A 15,034-nucleotide genomic window follows, 5' to 3' on the forward strand; every position below is an offset into this window, starting at 1 on the left:
AGGGGTACCTTTACCTTTAATCTTCCAGGTGTGTTCTTATGGTGCTGCCAGGTGTGGAAGCAACTGTTGCTCTTCCATCCCCAGCAATTTGGGGGAGGGTGGGGGGGGTAGGCACCTGTTTTGAGTACTGTAGATCCAGGTTCCTTTCCAATTACAGTATTCGCCATCTAACTAGAGGGCTTGTGAAGAAGGCGCAGCAGAGACTGTACTTTTTGAGAATCTTAAGGAAAAACCATCTTCCGCAGAAACTGCTGCTTGCCTTCTATCACTGTGCCATTGAGAGTGTGCTCACTTATGGCTTATGTGTGTGGTACGGAAGCTGTACTAACCAGAACAGGATGGGGTTGTGCAGAGTTGTTAAGGCAGCAGAGAGCATTGTTGGCTGCCCACTTTCCACCTTAGAGCAGATTTATGCCACAAGGTGCCATAGGAAGGCACAGGACATAGTAAAAGATCCATTGCATCCTGGTCACTGTCTCTTCGAGCTCCTGCCATCGGGACGGAGATACAGGACGATGAAGACGAGAACGAGCCATCTCAAGAACAGCTTCTTCTCCAGAGCGATCTCGGTCCTGAATGGGAAACCTGGACTTTGAAAGTCATCTAATCTTCCTTGCTGTATTATATTGCATTGTTTTAATTAGTGCTTTTATAGTTGTTCTGATTTTGTGTGGAGTGCCCTACCTGGGTGGATGGAGCAGCCAAGTAAATTTCGTTGTCCCTGAGAGGGGGCAATGACAATAAAGATATTATTATTATTATTATTAATAATAATAATAATAATAATAATAATAATATTATCTGCCAGTACAATTTAGATCATGGGTACGCAAACTAAGGCCTAGGGGTTGGATCCGGCCTAATAGCCTTCTAAATCCGGCCCTTGGAGGATCTGGGAATCAGCATGTTTTTACAGGAGTAGAATGTGTCCTTTTATTTAAAATGCATCTCTGGGTTATTTGTGGGGCATAGGAATTCGTTCATTATTATTTTTTCAAAATATAGTCCGTCCCCCCACAAGGTCTGAGGGACAGTAGACTGGCCCCCTGCTGAAAGTTTGCTGACCCCTGGCATAAAGCATAGAGACACAACCTGGACTAAAAAAATAGCAACCACAAATGAACAGAAAACAAAGGCAGCATGGTTGGGGCAGAAGAGGCTAATAATGATATAGGCTGCAGGACTAATATAACAATTGTTATAATCATAAGGGCTTCGGTAGGATATATGAGAGACAGTTGCACAAGCAGGAAAAGACAGCTTTACTGGAATCAAATTATTATATTGGGGAAAGCCTGCATGTAGCACAGACAATTGCGCCACGCTCTGTCATAGCCATAGGCAACTGGGAACTCACAGCAGCCCTCAGAGCTTCTCTTCAGACTTTCTCGATTGCAGTCAGCAATCCCAGGTAGGCCTTCTTATTACGCAGCTCAGCTACCTCTCCTCAGATAAAGGTAAAGAGACCCCTGACCATTAGGTCCAGTCATGGCCAACTCTGGGATTGCGGCGCTCATCTCGCTTTATTGGCCGAGGGAGCTGGTGTACAGCTTCCGGGTCATGTGGCCAGCATGACTAAGCCGCTTTTGGTGAACCAGAGCAGCGCACGGAAATGCCGTTTACCTTCTGGAGCGGTACCTATTTATCTACTTGCACTTTGACGTACTTTCGAACTGCTAGGTTGGCAGGAGCAGGGACCGAGCAACGGGAGCTCACCCCGTCACAGGGATTCAAACCGCCAACCTTCTGATCGGCAAGTCCTAGGCTCTGTAGTTTAACTCACAGCGCCACCTGCGTCCCTCAGATAAGCAGAGCCAAAGGTTATATGTCAAACAACCCCCTGCTTCTTTGATCCCATCAGAACCAAACAGGCAGCAGGAAGCCCTCCTATCTATGCACCTCAACCAGGGGCTTACCTAGGACTTGGCCGGGTTGGCATGGGTGCTCCAGACTCAGGGGAGACAGACAAAAAGCTCTTAAACGCTCGCTCCTGCACTTATGCGAGCAAGCCATTGGTGTGTATAGAAAGGACAAGAGTTCTACCCAAGCCTCTACTGCAGGGGTCAGCAAACTTTAAAGCAGGGGGCAAGTCCACTGTCCCTCAGACCTTGTGGGGGGCCGGACTATATTTTGGAAATTAAAAAATGAATGAATTTCTATGCCCCACAAATAACCCAGAGATGCATTTTAAATAAAAGCACACATTCTACTCATGTAAAAACACGCTGATTCTGGGACTGTCCACGGGCCGGATTTAGAAGACGATTGGGCCAGATCCAGCCCCCGGGCCTTAGTTTTCCTACCCATGCTCTACTGCTATTATTCTCCTTGAAGACCTTTTCAGGACCAAGGACCATAGCTGTCAATGTTTCCCTTTTTTAAAGGGAAATCCCCTTATTCTGAATAGGATTCCTCGCAAGAAAAGGGAAAAGTTGACAGCTATGCCAATGATTGTATTGGCACCTTCCAACCTCTGCAGAGAGGAGGGCATACACCAGCAGTGGGCATGGCCAAAAAGGGCATGTAGTCCCCACAACAGCTTATTGCCTGTGTCTTAACTGACACAGGAGTCAGTCAGAGAGTAGAGCAACTGTATTGCTGGCTTTCCTTCCCATCAGAATATATAGGCCCTCTGAAAAATTAGTTGCCACCTGACTGTTTTTAAAAGCCTGTTCACAAAAGTATATTTTGCCATTTCTCACAAGCATACTAACTTGTGTTTTCTTTGGTGGTTATCAGTAGACAGTGTTCTGTAATGATGGAAGGACCCTGTATTTTCTTTGCTCTTTCTCCCCCCTCCCCACTTTATTTAGATTAGCTTGGTTTTTTATTGTATTGTATGGCAAAAAAATTCAATAAAATCTATGGGAGGCAGGGAAGACCCTGCTCTATATCACAAGCTGTTTCCAAATGGGCAGGAGTGGCTGGGGAAACCCAGCCAGATGGGCCGCGTATAAGTAATAAGTAATAAATTATTATTATTATTATTATTATTATTATTATTATTATTATTATTATTAACACAGCATCCTCTCCTGCAAAGTTTAATGGGGGAGTGTGGGGCCATATGGGGAGAGGTACTTTCTAACAGCTAAATTATGATTGTACATTTTTAGTGAGAATTTGATTGTTTTATCTTTTTTTGTAAACCACTTTCAGGTTTTTTTTCTAGAAATGGTATATAGTTTTTTGTAAAATAATAAATAAATGTGGATCACACTGAGTTAACAGGCTTACACCCAATTAACTGTGTGCATTATTGCATCTGAAATATATGCAGCATACTCATAGTCTCTGTATCTTCAAAGTGTTGGAGATGAAAACAGCACCTTGAATTGTACCTAGAAGGTAACAGGTAATTAATGCAATTGCTACAGAACCACTTGAATATGTTATTCTCCCCTCCCCCTCCCCCCCCCTCCGCCTGCCAAAAAAGGGATCTGGGTTAGAGTTAGAACTGCTTGAATCTTCAGAGCAGCCTTCAAAAGCAACATTAGATCACATTGCAGTAGTCTGTATCTGAGGTTGCACGCGCATGTATAAAGGCAACCAGGTCTGTGTTTTCCATAAGAGGCCCACCCACCATATCAGACATGACTGAAAAAAGCATTCTTGGCTGAAGACACTACTTTGGATTTCAGGAATAGTGCTAGATCCAGGATCCTGGTGATCTAGTCTTTCAGGGCTGCGTGGAGTAATGTATGCCACTACTAGAATTTTATGTCCCAATTATATTCTGCATTTCCAAAACTAAGCCTGCAATTCTATGCATACTTTACCTGGGAGTGAGCTCCATGTGGGGCTTCATATCTGAGTAGATGCTATGACTGCACTGCAAGGCTCTCAAAATGTCTATTTTCCCCAAAGCCATTGGCTCTCCTCCATCTGCTTCATCTTATCTGGATTCAACCTTTGCCCAATTCACTAGGCCCCCAGACAAACACTGGTTCAGAGCACACTGCTGCTGCCCTTGTATTAGTTGAAAATAAAACACAGAGCTGTATATCATCTGCAGCCTACTGATTACACAGAATTCCAATGCTCCAGAAATTTCTCTCAGGGGCTTTTGATAAAGGTGACAGGACTGAAAAATGGGAAACAAAAGGCAATCTGATTTATCCACCCACAAAAACATATGAGGCAAAAGTTATCTCACAAATGGTTTATGGGGCGGGAGACCATGGTAATTTGACCCCAGCTGAAATGGCACAAAACACCTATTTATGAGAAGGCCTTTTTTTGTGCAATACCCCCTTCAACAGAGATGAGCAATTTCAATTTTATTAATTAGATTTGTGCATCACCCTTCATCCAAAGAGCACAGGGAGGTTCACAACAACAAAATACGAAATGAAAACACAATTATACTACCCCAAACTCCACAACAGGGGCTTCAGACAAACCCACTTGCCCCAAGGGGAGCGGAGAAGCTTCAAGGCAGACAGTTGTTTGTCTTTTCCGTTTTTAATGTATAGTTTTTATTGGTGCCAGCAGGGGGATACTGTAGGTAGTTTTCACTCAGGTCCACATATGCAAATAAGGGATTGAAAGTAACGTTCAGTGATTGTATAGTTACAGAAAGTGGTTACAGTTGCGTTGTAGTGGAGCTCTATATAAGCAGGCTGGCTGAACCCTTCAGTTCTGTTCTGTTCTGGCCTGTGAATAAACAAGAACTGTTTGAAGAATCGCTGTGTTGTCTGATATGTTCACCCACAACTTAACAGTGCTAATTATGGTGATACATTTTATGGAATTTCACTTCTATATGAGCAATACTGTATAATATTGTTTTATTGGCATCAGTCTGTCTCAATAGAAAATGGGAGTGCGCCTCTGGGGTTGAAGTAAAATTGCTGGAGAATCACAACACCTAATGTGGCTGCAGAGACCCCCCCCCCCTCTTGGCCTCACGGATGTAGTCCTAAGGAAATCAGAGCAATATGTTTCACACCAGCTTGGTTGCAGGGGTTGCCAGAGGGAAGCGTACAACTCACCATCCAACCGTCTTAGGGACTCCAGCCTGGATTTGTGTAAAGTTTACCCCTTAGCCTTTTCTTCTCCCAAAGATGTTCTGAAAGGTCTGGACTTTTCCTTAGGGTTTATTCCCAGAGTCTTTCCCACAGATGTGTGGCAGCAGATGTTTAGGATCAGTTTTCCTTCTCCTAGATGGGCTTCCTTCCCAGATTGACAAACCCCACCTGCCCTCTCATTCCCCTCTACAGCACATGCAGAAACATTCAATTCACTGGAGCCTGTCTTTGAATGCAGAGGAAATCCCTAGCTCACCAAGGGTTTGAGCCAGTCAGGGAGTAGAGCAAATGTATTGCTCTCTTTCCCTCCCATCAGAATAAACAGTCCCTCTGAAAAAATGAGTTGCCACCTGACTATTTTTAAAAGCCTGTTCGGATAAGTATATTTCGTCATTTATCACGAGCATACTAACTTGGGTTTTCTTTAGTGATTGTCAGTAGACAACGTTCTGTAATAATGGAAGGACCCTGTATTTTCTTCGCTATTTCTCCCCCCCCCCCCCCATTTAGATTAGCTTGGTTTTTTTATTGTATTGTATGGCAAAAGGTTTCAATAAAATCTATGGGAGGCTGGGAAGACCCTGCTCTATATCCAAGCTATCCAAGGGTTTGAGTCAAAGCCATTCCCAGGGTGTGGCCGCTGTTGCATGCTGACAGCTTCTAGGAGCCACAGGTGAGAGCTGAGTGCAGAGAGCTAAGGAGCACAACATGTCATCCACCAGAGATACTCCTCCTCCCCGAATGCCCCATATATCCCATAAATACTGCACACAGTACAGTGGCACCTCGGGTTACATACGCTTCAGGTTACATACGCTTCAGGTTACGGACTCCGCTAACCCAGAAATAGTGCTTCAGGTTAAGAACTTTGCTTCAGGATGAGAACAGAAATCGTGCTCCAACAGAGCGGCAGCAGCAGGAGGCCCCATTAGCTAAAGTGGTGCTTCAGGTTAAGAACAGTTTCAGGTTAAGTACGGACCTCCGGAACGAATTAAGTACTTAACCCGAGGTACCACTGTATATAAATACTATAAAATAGTATACAACTACTTTCAATGAATACATTTCTGCTGCATTTCATAACAAGCATTAGCAGAGCAAGGGTTCTTCATGCAATTCCTGTGGATACTTAGTCCAGAAACTGTTAAGCCACTAAAACCCAAACTGAATATGTGGTTAGACACAGGATATGGCAGTTCTTCAGACATCTTGGCTGCTTCCCCCCCCCCTAAATTTAGACAAAAAATGGAGATTTCATCATGCATTTATATCACACTGGAAGCAGGCATGAACTGAGAGCTGGCTCATTATTTTGCTCCAAGTGTGTTAGGACTTCGGTTCAGGGCCGGCCCTATGATGAGGCAGTCAGGTAGGTGCCTTAGGTGGCAGATGCTGAGCAGTGGGGAATAGACAGAACTATGAGTGCCACAAGGCCTCCCTGTACCCCCTACACTAGCCTGCTGCCCTCAAGTGCAGTGAAGGATACTGTCCTTTCATCAGTATTGAAGTACGACTCAACTAATAGGCCAATCGGCTTCTGTATGTGTGTTGGAGGAGGGCACCATCTTCTCCTTTGCCTCAGGCAGCAAAATTTCTTGAACCAGCCCCGGTCTGAGTGCTCTTCAAAGTACCATGCACACTTCTACTGTGCTGCCCCATTCTGGGAGACCCCTTCCTGAGCTAAAACTCTCCCACATGAGAGGTGTGTGAGGCTGGGTGTCGCACCATGTGGGGCACCCCCTACCTGAGTCTGCTGCAGGCAGGGGTTTATATTCTGATTGGCTGCCAATTGCTCCAAATTCAGAGTGCATACCCAAAATGGTGTGGGTGCATGTGGAGTGAGGACCTGGTTTTCTGAGATGAAGCATAGGCCATTGTCTCTTATGGTAAGTATCCTGAGACACCACCCTTTCGGTGGGTGTAGTTTGCGCCTAGTTACAACGCATACCCTCCAACATTTCTCCGATGAAAATGGGGACGCCCCAAGGAAAAGTGGGACATTCTGGGATCAAATCAGAAACTGGGATAGCTTCTGTAAATTCGAGACTGTCCCTGGAAATCAGGGACACTTGGGGGGTCTGACAATGGTATAGTAGCAAGCTGAGCAGGAATTGGATGTGTTGTATGTCCTTTGACCTGCCTGACCTTCTCACTGCAATTGTTGGCTACTCATATATACTCATATATACTCTTTCTTCATGACTTCTCCTTTATTCCATTTCTTATACGGGCCCTTCTAAAATCTCAGCTCATCTACATGTTTCTTATTCTTCTGCAGCCACGCCAGTTTCTTTAGATGCCTCAGACTGTTCTTTCTACAGCCTGTAGTAGTTGGAAACTGGATAGGCAGGTAGCATCTCGAGAAAACCCACGTCCCTGTTTCTGGAATACTTGCTGTATTTAGGGCAGGAACCCAGCTGTGCATATGGTGCAAATCACATGGAGTGGCTGGAGATGATTGGGTGCTGAGGCACTCCGTCTGTGTGTACTGCATGGATTGGATGTGCTGCTAACACAGATCACCCCTAAGTTAGGCACACCCTAAACACCGTGCCAGAACAGACGTTGCTGATGTTCTTCCACTGGATTTGATTAACCACAGTCTTGTGCAACACATCATACTCTTTGCTTGAGGTGAAATTAATAGACCAGGGTTGTGAGCCATACAGGCCAATTCGGTGCATATTTATTCAAAGTAAGCCTGCGTAATTCAAATATACTTGCTCCCCAGGTGGGTGTGGATACAATCACAGCCTGTGTAAGTTTATGTAGAAATTAGAAATTAGAGCCTTAAAACAACGAAGGAAATCGTGAAGGATAAGATTATCAGAGACTGCTATCTCTAGCTCAGAGGTTGCCTCTGAATACCAGCTGCTAAGAGAGGAAGGTTATTGCCTTCCTATCTTACTTGCGGGCTTCCCATAGGCATCGAGTTAACAGGATACTAGACTAGTTGCTATAACCTTCAATCAGATCCTGCAAGTCTCTTCAAGGAGGCTTAGTTTGGTCAGACTCAAGTAAAATAAACAAATACATACATTACTTCTGGTAAAGGAGCCACCATAGCAGCTAGAGGTCTGTGAAAAATTTGTGTACTGGGCTTTTTAGACTTGTCTACTCATGTATTATCTGAAATTAAAGGGGCACATTGGTTGCCAGATGTGATTCCCCCCCCCCAGCTCTCCTACCCCAGTACCAAGACTTGTACACCAGAGAAAAGGAAAGTATCTGTCTTGGGATGCTTACTGTCTGATAACAACCGAATTGGCAGCTTCCTTATGCTCTGTGTGTTCAACAGCAGACAAAACATTTCCTGATACATAACTCAGTTTAATATATAACTTGGTGATCATAATGCTGAGAAAAGCTTCACCTAGTGAAGCCTGCAAGTGGCTTCTGTTAAAGATTATAAGAACTGGGCTAGTTTGTTTGTTTTTATGTGGCAATCCTAAACTCTCAGCAGGTGCCCCAAAAGACAGCACTCCTATGCCTTTAATAGTTCTGTAGAAAACAGAATGAAGAGGCAGAAATCTCAGGAATGATCTGGATTGATGATGAGGCATTATGATGGGGTGAGGAGGAAGGAGAGAGAGCCAGTACGGATTCACCAGAAGTGGCAGTTTAAGCCTGTGCAGCTTTCTTCACTTCCCTGCATGAGAAGCTGTACTAAGTGTCTCCTTTCTCACAGCCACTGAAAGTGCCCAGGTCATCCTACGACTGGAAAGCAAAAACAATGTGGAATGCAGCACAATGCAATGATGATCAGGGATGGCATATTGCTTTTTCGTGTTTTGTACATCACCCTGGGATCTAATATGATGAAGGATGTCATATGAATGTTTTCAATAAGTAATGTTTTAAATCAATAAATCAACACACTCCTGCACTGGACTGATACATCACAACACTTTGGGGAGGGGGTCCTGTTGGATATGGAATCAGGACCTAAAAGAACAGAAGGAGCTGAACTAGAGGTGCTGGTGTTTAAAATGAAATATTCTTTAAAGTAGTCAAGTATGGCTGATGGTGCTCTGAAGACCAAAGGGGAAAGACTTTATAAACCAAAAGAGCGACAGCGAAAGATAAGGAGAGAAATGAGGAGGCCTTAATGCAGGGAAGATTGTGACACATTAAGAAGGCTAGAACAGACCATTCTGTAGATGTGTAGTGTATCATCTCAAATGGCTGTAGTGCAAAATCTGATAGGTATGCCCCAGGTCCCTTTGCAGTATTATCCCCCTATAAATATTGCTGCTGCCCCAGACAGACAACTTAGATTGCTTGGGCTATCAGGGCTGCCTTGCAGAGAGACTGCTGGTTATGCTGATGTCCTTATCTACATGTACAGGACAGGGACCAGGGTGTACCTAAGGCTTTCTGGCACGTGAAGTTAAGGCATCAGGTATGCCATATAAGCACACCCAATGTCTACATAAGTCCCCTACGGGCAAGCCCTTGTAATTCAAGTGACTTTCATATTATGTGAAGCCCAGGTAGTTTCTGTACCCAACAGTCTGCCTTCTAACTTTGGGGAACAAAGTTACCATAATTGCTTCATTATGAACAGTCTCTGAAGACTGTGGGAACATAAGGTATGCTTCCAAAATCCCTCAGACTTCACCCTGAAAAAATCATCGTAGTTGGCATCCCTGGTAACCCTATACAGAGACTATGTCTCCTGTACTTTTACCAAATGTATAAAAGGTAAAGGGATCCCTGACTGTTGGGTCCAGTCGCAGATGACTCTGGGGTTGCAGCGCTCATCTCACTTTACTGGCCGAGGGAGCCAGTGTACAGCTTCCAGGTCATGTGGCCAGCATGACGACGCCACTTCTGACGAAGCCAGAGCAGCGCACGGAAAATCCGTTTACCTTCCCGCCAGAGCAGTAACTATTTATCAACCTCACCCCGTTGCGGGGATTTGAACTGCCGACCTTCTGATCGGCAAGCCCTAGGCTCTGTGGTTTAACCTGCGTCCCTGTATACCCAAATGTATACAGGAGGGCATTTCAGCAAGTGCAGCTTCTCATCTTTACCTAGCCTGCTGTCCTTGCTGATGTTCTCTCTTCTGCATAATTCCTGTCCTGGGTGTCTAGTGATTCTATTTGTTGTTTATTTTTTTAAAAAGTAGCCTCAAGAGAAGTCATATGGGGCTACATCATAGCTAGCACAAGCTCTCAAAAAGGCAGGAATGGGGAGCCTGTGGCCCTTCAAATCCCTAACCACTGGCCAAGATGACCAGGGCTGATGTGAGTTGAAAGTCTAACAATATTTGGAGGGACACAGGTTCCCCATCCCTGCTCCAATGGAAGGTAGACTTGATAAGACTTACACTCCCTCTGAAGAAACAGGTATGTAGCTTGACATTACTTCCTAGTCTCTAGGAAATAGGGGACTTACTCTGTCTGAATACTCACTAAGCCACAAATCTCATCAGACACAGCTTTGAAAACACGTTCAATATAAAGAACCATATGGAACCATATACCTGTGATCATAATCTGAGGCCTTTCCTCACGTGCTCTCTTCCACTGAAGGTCTAGAGGGTGCAACCAGGGAATGGGCTTTTTCAGTGGTGGCTGTCCACTTTTGGAATGGCGCATCTGGCACCATCATTACATATCTTTAGGCGCCAGGCAAAACCATTTCTTTTTAATTGGGCCTTTGGCTTTTACATATCTATGGCCTTTTTGTATAATGTAGATTAAAAAAATAATTGCTGGTTTTACTTACTTTGGTTTTTTTTGCTTACAATATTGTAAGTCGATTTGAGTTGCCATAAAGGAAATGGACTTATTATTATTATTTATTAGACTAGGGACATTTTGCGAAAGGCAAGAGGTATGAAGAGAGAAGCCACTTTCTTTTTGCACTGTTGAAACCATCACTCACTTGTGGGACTGTTCTGGGGTGGTTGGCTCATCTGCATGGTGACAGCTGACAAATGAATGCACATTTGAAGGTTTCAATAATGCTTTTGGCTGGCATGCATATTTGTGGTATGATAAAGTAAAAGCACACAAAGCTTTTAAAAATCATATTGTTAGAAAAGCATTGTTTAATGTTTGGATAAGATATAAGGATTTGTTAGAAAAGAAAACCCCAAGATGGTTTGTTAGAAAAGAAAACCCCACCAACGGAAGCGAAGGCACAGAAAAAACTCAATATGGAGGCCAAATGGCCAAAATATTGGGAAATTTTGGAACAAGATGGAGACAGAATAAAATTGCAGAGTTTTGAAAAATTGAAAAATAAAGTGCGAGATTGGCTCCATTATTATCAAATAATGGAGGCATACAATTTGGACAAAAAAGTTGGTTTCCAGGTGGAAAAATCAAAATTGGAATCAAGAATTTGTCAAGAATGTATAACTTGCTGTTGAAATGGAACACGCAGGATGAAATGGTGAAATCTGATATGATTAAATGGGCACAAGATGTTGGACATAACATAATAATGGCTGACTGGGAACAGCTATGGACCACAGGTATGAAATTCACGGCATGTAATACCCTAAGAGAAAACTTAATGAAAATGATTTATAGGTGGTACATGACACCAGTCAAGCTTGCAAAAATTTACCATTGCCCGATAATAAATGTTGGAAATGTAATGAGATTGAAGGTACATTCTTTCACCTTTGGTGGACATGCCCAAGGATTAAGACATTCTGGGAGATGATTTATAATGAAATGAAAAAGGTATGCAAATATACCTTTCAGAAGAAACCAGAGGCCTTTCTCCTGGGCATGGTCGGCCAATTGGTGTCAAAGAAGGATAGAACTTTTTTTATGTATGCAACAACAGCAGCAAGAATACTCATTGCGAAGTATTGGAAGACACAAGATTTACCCACCCGGGAAGAATGGCAGATGAAGTTGATGGACTATATGGAATTGGCAGAAATGACGGGCAGAATCCGAGACCAGGGAGAAGAGTCAGTGGAAGAAGACTGGAAAAAGTTTAAAGATTATTTACGGAAATATTGTAAAATTAATGAATGTTAGAAAAATGTTGGAATGAAGTTATATGGCTTTAGTAGAAATGTTATAAGGAATTAAGTATAAACAGATTAATAGAGTATTAAAGGAAAAAATAAGGTTAGAATGTGTTAAGATAATTATAGGATAGAAAACAGAGGAAGATGGAAAGGAATTGCTGAAACAATTAACAGAAGTGGAATACAAAAAGGGAGGTGTGAGAAGGTCGTGGAAATAAGTGAATGAAAGATAAGATATTGAAATTATTTGATGTGTTTTAAACTGTTTTTGTTTTGTTTTGTTAGTTTAATATGTTAGTGTTATGTAGTGTTTTTGTATTGTATTGTATTGTTCTTTTTTTGTAGTGTTTAAATTGTTGGAAAAGTAATAAATATTACTTCTAAAAAAAAAAGACAAATGAGTGCACATTCATCTCACAAAATGCACCGCACCCATCAAAGTGCTGCCAGTTGCCTTCATGGATTTATTATTACCAAGGGTGAGTGCTCCATGTCTCCACATTCACAGAGCGCTATAGCCAACACTTCCGTGGGTCATCAGCTAGTGTTTGCTTACTGCAATTCTGACAACTTGCTAAGACTGCAGAGCTCTAGTTGGTCAGCTGCCCTAGTAGATTAGCTATACAGGTAACTCACAACTTATGTGCATTTAACTTACATGCTTTCAGGTTTACGTGCTTGGCAAAAACATAAAAAATAAAAATAAAAGGAGGGCGGAAAGGGGACAGGCGTCCAGGAGAAAAAACTTTGACAATGGCAATTGCCATCAAACCTAATGTGTTTTGACTATACACATTTTTTGCTTTACACACTATCCCTAAAACATAAACCCCCATGTAAATTAAGTGGTGGTGCTGTGGGTTAAACCACAGAGCCTAGGACTTGCCGATCAGAAGGTTGGCGGTTCGAATCCCCACAACAGGGTGCACTACCGTTGCTCGGTCCCTGCTCCTGCCCACCTAGCAGTTCGAAAGCACGTCAAAGTGCAAGTAGATAAATAGGTACCACTCTGGCGGGAAGGTAAACGGCGTTTCCGTGCGCTGCTCTGGTTGGCCAGAAGCGGCTTAGTCATGCTGGCCACATGACCCGGAAGCTGTACGCCAGCTCCCTCAGCCAATAAAGCAAGATGAGCACCACAACCCCAGAGTCGTCCATGATTGGACCTGTCAGGGGTCCTTTTACCTTTACCTATACTACAAAGTATTTATTTCTTCACAGTATAGGTGTGTAATATGGCAGGTCTTGTACAGCCACACCGTCCTTTATACCCACCGCAAATCAATAAAATCTGACCTTATTTTAAGCTAGGTTAAGAAACTAGCACTTGAATTTTAAGTATATGCACATACAAAAATAATGAGCTGCTACACCCGTTTCTCAGAGTATCAGTAGGTGGCGCTATAACCAAGCATGTTGAAACCTACTGCTCACCTATTTTGCCATACAGAAAGATGGTACCCACTGAGCTGTTTCTTCAAGGGGGATAAAAACAAAAGATCTGGACAAATCACTCACTCCTGGTTGTGGCTGGATTCCTGAACATGAAATTTTAAATACAGCAGAGGAGGGTTAGGGCCTCTGTTTTTTGCTTGCACTGATATACTGGCTAACCATAAGAGTTATTTTGCCCACCATTCGCCGCTGGCTAGTGGCTGTTATATTGTTGTCGTCTGTCTTGGGAGGCAATGGAGGAGTGCACCTTTGGCCTTTTGGATGCTTGCAGTGCCTGCTGTGGTTGTAGAGGGACATGTTTTGTTGCAATTGTAGAGATGTTAAATAGCTGGGGAGGGAGGAAGAAAAAGCTTTAGAAAAAGCTTTTTTTTGTTATTGGCATTCGTATATCCTAAGAGATGAAAAGCTGTTTTCTAACAGGCTGCAAATGCCAATAAGAGTGTTTCTTTACTTTGGTATTACAGATAGTGTTCCATTTCAGCCAAAATGGTGCCTTTTCCTTTCAGAAGTTTGGCAGATGCAGCTATCTTTGCTCCACCTGGGAGAAAAGTGTCTATAGAATTTCTGCACAGCCTTCAAAGCAGGAAAGGATAAACCCTTAGCCAGTCACTGCCACAACATACATTTAAAGCATAAATTTAGGGTTTTCCCCAAAGAACCTGGGAACTGTAGATAGAAACCGGTTTGTCATCTTCTCCGTTTGACCAAGCTACACCAAGCTTGTGTCGCTCTTCTAAACCTGCGAACAGAACAGCCACGTGCCGTGGTTGGACTCCAAGTCAAATCAGCCCTGGCCACTATGGACAATGGTTAAATACTATGGGTTGCAGTGCAGCAACATCTGGAGGGACACAGCTTCATACGTTGTGGGGTGTGAGGGAATAAAATATGCCTGTAAAGGGAAACTTTAACCAACACTTCCTTGTCTTTGAAACATGGCTCATGAAAGAAATCCAACCGGTGAGGCCCTCCTTACCACTGTGACCTTTCAGCTGTTCCAACTTTCCCTGTTGCAAGTTATTTAGGAACCCTGCCTTTAAAAGATGCAAGCATTTCAGGGTGGGGAGGAAGACTGCACTTTGGAACTCCCTGCATGTTGAGAGTAGGTGTTTTCACTGTACTACTCTTTTCCCACCTGCCAAAAATCATTCCAGTTTAGGCAAGCCTACTCGGATGCTAGGAAAGCTGAGGTAATCTCAACCCGTTTTAGTATCTTAACTTTTTTATGTTTTAAAGTAAGGTTGTGAATTCAAACCCCCCCCCCCATTTTATTGTTTCATCCTTTTGTAAACCGCTTTTGATTTTGTTTGTTTTTTTGCAATCAAGCGGTGGATAAAATTTTATGAAACAAACAAACCAACTGCTGTTGTGACAAGGCGGCTGGGGGGCAGTTGAATTTCAAAGCACTGAAAACTGTTATTCACCCCCCCCCAAAAAAAAAAAAATTAAACTCCTGTGTAATTACACTTGTTCTTCTACCTGCGGATGAGGAGCTGGAATATGCTGTCTTCCCACCTCGGACAATTTAATTTTACGGTAATATCACCATGGA

General features: G+C 43.2%; 1 long non-coding RNA gene across 5 annotated transcripts; it reads right to left on the reverse strand.

The window, feature by feature from the left end:
* Positions 1-4,482: 4,482 nt before the first annotated feature.
* Positions 4,483-15,016, reverse strand: LOC307206158. Of its 5 annotated transcripts, none has more exons than XR_013834288.1 (4): positions 14,962-15,016; positions 13,663-13,810; positions 10,519-10,569; positions 4,483-4,656 (listed from the first exon to the last, which is right to left on the reverse strand). It is a non-coding gene; the product is annotated as an uncharacterized lncRNA (long non-coding RNA). The 5 variants fall into 5 exon arrangements; XR_013834289.1 differs by lacking the exon at positions 4,483-4,656 and adding an exon at positions 7,445-7,784; XR_013834290.1 differs by lacking the exon at positions 4,483-4,656 and adding an exon at positions 7,814-8,747.
* Between the last annotated feature and the right edge of the window lie 18 nt (positions 15,017-15,034).

This window comes from Podarcis cretensis, assembly GCF_951804945.1.
Source record: "Podarcis cretensis genome assembly, chromosome: 17".
In the NCBI taxonomy this organism is placed as follows: Eukaryota; Metazoa; Chordata; class Lepidosauria; order Squamata; family Lacertidae; genus Podarcis; species Podarcis cretensis.